This window comes from Cyanistes caeruleus, chromosome 9, assembly GCF_971803275.1.
Source record: "Cyanistes caeruleus chromosome 9, bCyaCae1.hap1.1, whole genome shotgun sequence".
In the NCBI taxonomy this organism is placed as follows: Eukaryota; Metazoa; Chordata; class Aves; order Passeriformes; family Paridae; genus Cyanistes; species Cyanistes caeruleus.
In genome coordinates, this window is record NC_141709.1 from 9,934,917 (window position 1) to 9,943,455 (window position 8,539).

General features: G+C 46.6%; 1 pseudogene across 1 annotated transcript in view; it reads left to right on the forward strand.

Moving 5' to 3' along the window:
• LOC147651548 (coiled-coil domain-containing protein 180-like) overlaps window positions 1-8,539 on the forward strand; it is a 116,564-nt pseudogene extending 108,025 nt beyond the window's left edge. The window contains exon 35 of the transcript XR_015273812.1: window positions 8,023-8,539. The product of XR_015273812.1 is annotated as a coiled-coil domain-containing protein 180-like (transcript). The remainder of the gene's footprint in view (window positions 1-8,022) is intronic.

Consider the following 8,539-nt stretch of genomic DNA (forward strand, 5'->3'; position numbering starts at 1 on the left):
AGACCAGGGGATGAGGTGTTTCAGCCTTTTCTTTCCTTCTTCTCCTTTGAATCTGTTATGTCCCTCTTTGAGAATACCCAGTTTCCCCTGAGTGTTAAGGATACCACTTTCCTGGTAGTACAGCTGGCTCAGCTGTTAAGCTTCCTCTATATAGTCTGCAGCTTCTCTAAGATGAGGGCTGAGATATCCAGAAGAGCCAACGAGACCCCTGCCCCAGAAGTAGACTCAGGTGTGGGAAATCCTGAGTGGTGTAGAGAATAGGAGAGAATTGGCCGAACTCTGGAGGAATTTTCTGATCCCCCAGCCTGGGAATTTTCACGTGAACAAATTCAGAACCCAGATGAAGTAAGGAAATATCTGGAAGAGAATTGCTGTGATGATTCTAAAAAGAAAAATCTCATTGCAATAAGCTAGGCCCTAGCGTATGCTTATCGCACGGTGCTAGATACTGTAGAGCAAGCAGATAAATCAGCAGCTACCCCAGTGACTCAGGCTAAACCAGACAGTGAGCCTAAGCCAGCAGCCAAACCAGACAGTGAGCCTAAGCCAGTGTCTGTTGCTCCTGCCACGAGAGGCATGAAATTCAAAACCAAAACCGATCGGCCAGTAGATGATGATAATGGTGATGCGGGGGAAGGACCCTCAAGACCAGCAACTGACACAAAATCAGAAGGCACTGGTGAACCTTTCTCCCTGAAGGACCTTCGTGGCCTGAGAAAAGATTACACTCGACGACCTGATGAATCTATAATTAGTTGGTTAGTCCATCTGTGGGATGCTGCAGGTGAGGCTACAGTTCTGGATGGCACTGAAGCGAGGCATCTGGGGTCCCTGTCACACGATCCGGTTATTGACCAGGAGATGATGAGGGGGGCTGACCCTTATAGTCTCTGGGAACGGGTCCTAAGAAGTGTGGCACAAAGATATCTGTGTGCAGACGATCTCTATATACAGCAAACTCGTTAGAAAACCATAGAACAAAGGATTCAGCGCTTGAGAGAAATGGCAATAGTAGAGATTGTCTTTGTGAGTGACTTAAGTACTAGAAATCCAGACTTGGTGCCATGCACATCTGTGATGTGGCGAAAACTTGTTCGACTTGGGCCACAAGAATACGCTTCTGCTTTAGCAACAATGAAGCAGGATGACCGGGAAGAGACTGTGCTGGATATGGCGAAGAAGCTTCGAGCATATGCAGATACCGTGCATGGCCCCATACAAACAAAAATTGCAGCTATGGAAACACGTATGCAAAACTTCCACAACAAAATGAAGGAGAATTTCAAGAAACTCAGAGAAGACCTTCTTCCAGTCTCAGCAGTACAGACCAGGAGCCCTGGTACTCAACGCAGAAGTTCCCCAGATAGAGAGAAAAAGCTAAGAGCTGAGCTGTGGTTTTTCCTACGTGACTGTGGAGAAAACATGAAAAAATGACATAGAAAATCTACTGCTGCTCTGGCAAAACGGATGCTTGAACTGAAAGACAGCAAGACTCAGGGAGAATACTCCACCAAAAAGAAAGCCACTCCAGTAGCCTGTAGTCAAACTGACAAGTATGATGATAACCAAGTTTAGAGGGGCCCTGCCTCTAGCCAGGTAGAGGCTAGGGAAAACCGTGTCTTTTGGACTGTGTGGATTCGTTGGCCTGGCACATCAGAACCACGAAAATATGAGGCCTTGGTTGACACTGGTGCACAGTGTACCCTAATCCCATCAAGATATGTAAGGGCAGAATCTGTTTCTATTGCTGGTGTGACAGGGGGATCACAGGACTTTACTTTAGTGGAAGCTGATGTGAGCCTGACTGGAAATGAGTGGAAGAAGCACCCCATTGTGACTGGCCCAGAGGCCCCATGCATTTTAAGCATAAACTACCTCCGAAGTGGGTATTTTAAGGACCCAAAGGGGCTTAAGTAGGCATTTGAGATAGCAGCTATAGAGACAGAGAGCATCAAGCAATTGAACACTTTGCCTGGACTGTCAGAGAACCCATCTGTAGTAAGACTCCTGAAAGTAGAAGAACAGCGAGTACCAATTACCACCTCGACGGTGCACCGCCGGCAGTATAGGACAAATCGAGATGCTGTGATCCCCATCCACAAGATGATCCGAGAACTGGAGAGCCAAGGGGTGGTCAGCAAAACTCACTCACCCTTCAACAGCCCCATCTGGCCTGTGCGTAAATCTGCAGGAGAATGGAGATTGACTGTGGACTATCGTGCATTGAATGAAGTGACTCCACCTCTGAGCGCTGCCGTGCCGGATATGTTGGAGCTCCAGTACGAGCTGGAGTCCAAAGCAGCGAAGTGGTACGCCACTATTGACATTGCCAATGCATTTTTCTCCATTCCCCTGGCATCAGAATGCAGGCCTCAGTTTGCCTTCATGTGGAGGGGAGTGCAGTACACCTGGAACCGACTGCCCCAGGGGTGGAAGCACAGCCCCACCATCTGCCATGGACTGATCCAGGCTGCCCTAGAAAAGGGTGAGGCTCCAGAACATCTGCAGTACATTGATGACATCATTGTTTGGGGAAAGACGGCTGAAGAGGTCTTTGAGAAAAGAGAGAAAATCATCCAGGTTCTCCTGAAAGCTGGTTTTGCCATCAAGAAGAGCAAAGTTAAGAGACCAGCTCGTGAAATTCAGTTCCTGGGAGTAAAGTGGCAAGATAGACGGCGTCAGATTCCCACTGAGGTTGTCAATAAGATCACAGCAATGTCTCCACCCACCAGCAAGAAGGAAACGCAAGCTTTCCTAGGTGCCATAGGTTTTTGGAGGATGCACATTCCTGAGTACAGCCAGATTGTGAGCCCTCTTTACCTGGTCACCCGCAAAAAGAACACTTTCCAGTGAGGCCCTGAACAACAACAAGCCTTTACTCAGATCAAACAGGAGATCGCTCATGCAGTAGCCCTTGGCCCAGTCAGAACAGAACCAGATGTGAAGAACGTGCTCTACTCTGCAGCCGGGAGCCACAGTCTGTCCTGGAGCCTTTGGCAGAAAGTGCCTGGGGAGACTCGAGGCCGACCACTGAGATTCTGGAGCCAAAGTTACAGAGGGTCCGAAGCCAACTACCCTCCCACAGAGAAGGAAATTTTAGCTGCCTATGAAGGAGTTCAAGCCGCCTCAGAAGTGATTGGCACAGAAGCACAACTCCTCCTGGCACCCCGACTGCCAGTGCTGGGGTGGATGTTTAAAGGAAAGGTTCCTGCTATCCACCACGCCACCGACGCTACATGGAGCAAGTGGATCGCCCTCATCACGCAGCGCGCCCGTATTAGAAACCCAAATCGCCCTGGGATTTTAGAGATAATTACAAACTGGCCAGAAGGTGAAAACTTTAGTCTCACTGATGAAGAAGAGCAAGAACAAGTGACACGGGCTGAAGAAGCTCCACCGTACAACCAACTGCCAGCAGAAGAAACGCGCTACGCTCTGTTCACTGATGGTTCCTGTCGCGTCGTAGGGATGAACCAGAAGTGGAAAACAGCCGTATGGAGCCCCACACGACAGGTCGCAGAGGCCACTGAAAGAGAAAGTAGATCAAGCCAACTTGCTGAACTCAAAGCTGTTCAACTGGCCCTGGACATTGCTGAAAGAGAGAAGTGGCCAAAGCTCTACCTCTACACAAATTCATGAATGGTAGCCAATGCTCTGTGGGGATGGCTGGAAAGGTGGAAAAAGGCCGACTGGCAACGCAGAAGAAAGCCAATCTGGGCTGCTGATGAGGAAAAAGACATCGCCACCAGAGTAGAGAAACTGTCTGTGAGGGTCTGTCATGTAGATGCCCATGTCCCCAAGAGCAGGGCTAATGAAGAGCACTGAAACAATGAGCAGGTAAATCAAGCTACAAAGATAGAGGTGTCAAAGATAAACTTAGATTAGCAACACAAGGGAGAGTTGTTCCTAGCTCGATGAGCCCATGACGCCTCAGGCCATCAAGGTAGAGATGCCACCTATAAGTGGGCACAAGACCGAGAAGTGGACCTAACCATGGACAGTATTTCCCAAGTTATCCATGACTATGAGACGTGTGCCACGATCAAGCAAGCCAAGCGGTTGAAGCCGCTATGGTACGGTGGGCATTGGTCCAAATATAGATATGGGGAAGCCTGGCAGATTGACTACATCACACTGCCCCAAACCCGCCAAGGCAAGCGCTACGTGCTCACAATGGTAGAAGCCACCACTGGATAGTTAGAAACCTCCCCTGTGCCTCATGCTACAGCCCGTAACACCATCCTGAGACTTGAAAAGCAAGTCCTCTGGAGGCATGGTACCCCTGAGAAGATTGAGTCAGACAATGAGACTCATTTCAAGAATAACCTTATAAACAGCTGGGCTAGAGAACATGACATTGAGTGGGTGTACCATATCCCTTACCATGCACCTGCTGTGAGAAAAGTAGAGAGGTACAATAGACTGTTAAAGACTACCTTAAAAGCGTTGAGTGGAGGATCTTTCAAAAATTGAGAGCAGCATCTAGCAAAAGCCACCTGGATAGTTAACACCCGAGGTTCCACCAATCGAGCAGGCCCAGCCCAATCCGAGCCCCTGCATAAAGTAAACGGAGACAAGGTCCCAGCAGTACATCTCAGAGGTTTGTTAGGAAAGACAGTTTAGATCAATTCTACTTCGAGTACAGACAAACCCATTCATAGAGTTGTTTTTGCTCAAAGACCGGGTTGCACATAGTAGATAATGAAGAAAGATGGAACAACACAATGTGTACCTCAGAGAGATCTGATAGTTAAGTGAAGATTATGAATAAATGCCCTTGTCTGTATATAATGTATGTGTTGTAGGGTTAAAATATATATATATATTAATTTTGATAATAAGTTGACGATATGGGGATAAGGGGTGGAATGTCCTGGGGTGACTTTATGATACTGGTATCCCCAATCGTCTGGTTTATGTTATATATTAAGTTCTGCACCTTTAAGACTGGCTTTGAGAGCAAGAGAGGGGGAAGAAGAAGCGCGCAGTGTGTTAAGGAAAACATCACTCCCACACACCCCGCTCCTGGACTGTGGTGTCTGCAGCACGGACAGACAGCGGAACAGAGCTTCTCTCTGACTTTTAGTTAGTTTTAGCTAGCTGAGGCAGAAGAGTTCCCTGGACCTTTGTTTTTTTCAATTTTCTTGGATCTGTGCAAGCCTGCTCTGGCCTGAACACCCAGCCAAACCCCGGGAGCTCAGGCCTGTGGCCCACCGGGGCCTGGGCCTCGGCACTTTTCCAGCGCCGGAGGGACTGATAAGAACCTGAGCGAGCCGAGCTGCACCACATGAAAAAAGACTTTTCTTCCTAGACTTACCATCCCATCAAACAGCAAGAGGTTTTATTATTTAATATTACTCAATTTCTGTTAAATAAACAGCTTTTTCCACTTCTCTCCACGGAATTTTTTTTTTTCCCTTTTCCCGGACCCGTTAGTGGAGAGGGGCATTTCCCTGTAGAAATCCCCATTTGGAGTTTTCCTTCCTAGGGGCAAACCCTAAACTAGGACAACATGCCATACAAAACTATTAAGATTAGTGCTTAAGATATTTAAGCATTTGAGAATTTTATTCCATATTCTTTTTCAGTATAATTCCAGTAAACAGCTCAACCCACCTTCAAATATTTTTTCTTTATCTAAAATGCATACTTAGTTCTTTGGGCACAGGAATTTGGCTAAGATCACTTTTTTTGGACAGTGGCATGGCAGTGCTCTCCAGTGAGCAATTACAATAGCTCCTTGTCCTGGCTGCATCTGAAGAGAATCTGTGCTAATGTGGGGAAAAGTTCTTAGGCATTCTGAATATTGGTTTGTGTATGCTCTGAAAAGCATACGGAAATTAATCTGAACAAAATATTTGGAAAAACAGTGAATATTGCCAGTGTGATTATTTAACAGTTTGATCATCAATTTAAATTTTTAAATTTTTTTTGGTTTTCAGTACTTTGAAGGGGATTATTACGAATATTCTCTGGAAGGGTAACAACACCTTGCTCTGCCTTGGTGAGGGAAGGAAATGTCATGTTCTTTAGTCAGTTCTGCTTTCATAGGTGTATTCTTGTGAAGAGACCTTCCCTTTGCCCCCCGAAGGAAATCCACGCTAGCTCTGTCGAATGGAGGGGTCAGGGAGGCTCTTGGAGACCAAGAAAAGACCAAAAAGGTGCTGCTTCTCCCTCCGGGGATCGGAGGATGTTTATTCTGGCTCGCTTCCAGAAGAGAGAAGAGCCTGGGTGCCTCTTTCCCGGACTTTTTCAAACCTCGGGAGAGGGGCAGGGGGACATATAACACCAAGCACTGGGATAACGTTTCAGGGACAGGAAGGGGAGGGGAAAGACACGTCACAGAGAAACAAAGTAACTCCCAGAAATATGCACCACCACACAGCAGGAGTGGTTTCCAGAGCAGAGAATGCAGTCCTCAATGAGATCTCAAACAGAACTTTGTTTGAATTGCTTTCAAAATTGATTTATGCAGTTTCCCATCGAGAACATCCTTATTTTGTTATGCATACCCGGTCACACACGCTTTCACACGTGGTTTCATAGCAGAAGGGAATGACAGAGCTGATTCCCTGGCTGCTGCCCCTCTTGGGCTGGCCAGACTTCCTGACCTGTTTCAACAGACAAAATTAAGCCATGAAATGTTGCATCAGAATGTACCAGGTTTGATTCGACAGTTTAATCTGAAACGAGATCAAGCCAAAGCCATTGTGGCCACGTGTCCCCACTGTCAGTGCACAGCTCTGCCATCCCTGAGTGCTGGAGTTAATCCAAGGGGACTTGAAAGCTGTCAAGTATGGCAAACTGATGTAACACACATCCCTGAATTTGGACAGGTAAAATATGTACATGTATCCATTGATACCTTCTCGGGAGCAATTTTTGCCTCAGCCCATGCAGGAGAAAAAGATGTGCATGCCACAAAGCACCTGTTGCAAGCTTTTTCTGTGCTAGGAATCCCTAAAGAAATGAAAACAGAAAATGGACCAGCATGTATTTCCAAAGTGTTTAAGGAATTTTTGCAACAATGGGGAGTGAGACACAAGACAGGAATCCCTCACTCTCCAACAGGTCAAGCAATAGTAGAGAGAGCACACCAGTCACTCAAACGAGTTTTGAAAAATCAATGGAAAGACAAAGTAAAGTTAACACCACAAGAAAGATTATGCAAAGCCCTGTTCACTCTCAATTTTTTAAACTGCTCTGTGGAAGATCAAAACCCCACAGTGGTTAAGCATTTCTCCCCTCATGGCAAACACAAGCTCAAGGAACATCCACCAGTGTTGATGAGAGACCCTGAGAGTGGAAAAATTGAAGGTCCTTACAAATTAGTGACACGGGGAAGAGGATACGCTTGTGTATCAACACCCCTGGGTTTACGGTGGGTCCCACAGAGGTGGGTAAAACCGTACACTGAAAAACATCCCACCAGACCCCCCGATATTTCAGTGGCAGAAGTTCAAAGATCAAACAGGTATTTGGGTGGAGAAGGAAATCCAGATTCTCCATTCTACCCTGACTTTCCTCTGTTGAATCTGTTTATTGATGAATTCAGTTAATAGTTTTTGTTCCTTGTTTACCTGTATTTTAGGAAGAAACCATCCCGAGCATGACAGTTTTGTGGACATTTTCTCAGCATGGGGATTTTCGGGATGGCTGTCTTCTGTATTCCAAACTGTTTTAGGGTTTTTTGCAATTGTTGTTGTTTTGATTATGTTTTCTGTTTTGCAACGTTGGTGTGTTACCACCACCACCAAGTTAATTTCTCCTGCACCTCAGATAAATGCTGTGGAATTCCCAAATCCCAATACACCCCAAACCCCTTCCCCTTGGTTTTAAGAAGTAAAACCGAGTTCCCTTCCTTCTTTTGGAAAAAATTAGGGGGAGATGTTGTAGTTGATAACTTGAAATATATCTTTTCCCTTCTTTTAGTCCGTCTCCCGCCCCACCCCACCCCCCACTTCTCTTTCTCCTGTTTACCTGGTGTCAGGTTACCACGGTTACTGAAGTTTCTCTCCTCAGCCCCACGGCGAGAGGCCGGACAGAGAAAAGAGAAGACCCTGCTGGCATTTCCAGCTGCTTGAAGTTTCTTTAGCCCAGGAAAGCACGGGCTTGGGAGAAGAGAGACCCTTCTTTCCAACACGCAAGTTTGTAACTTTGTTGTTCCTGTCCCAGAATGCCTCTGAGCTATGGAAGCTGAGAGGCCATGCTTACCTTGCCTTCCCTTTCTTTCCCCCCTGTGTTGCCAGGAAACCAAGCCCGCCCCCTCTCCCCCCCTCTGCCCCTCTGTGGAGAATACTCCTACACCTTTGTGGGCATTTGAAGAAGTTGGTGTCTGTTATTTCTTCTCTTGGTGTGTGTAACCTTGATTTGTAGAAAGTTTGGAAGATGTACTAACTGAGAAAAATAATTGGTTCTTTCTCTGATGTTCCCTCCCTCCGAGAAACCCTGTTAAAAGAGACCTCCCAGACCCCAAATCCTTTGTCTCTCATCCTTTGGATTCCCCTTCACAGAAATAAACTGTGGCATGCAAACCAGA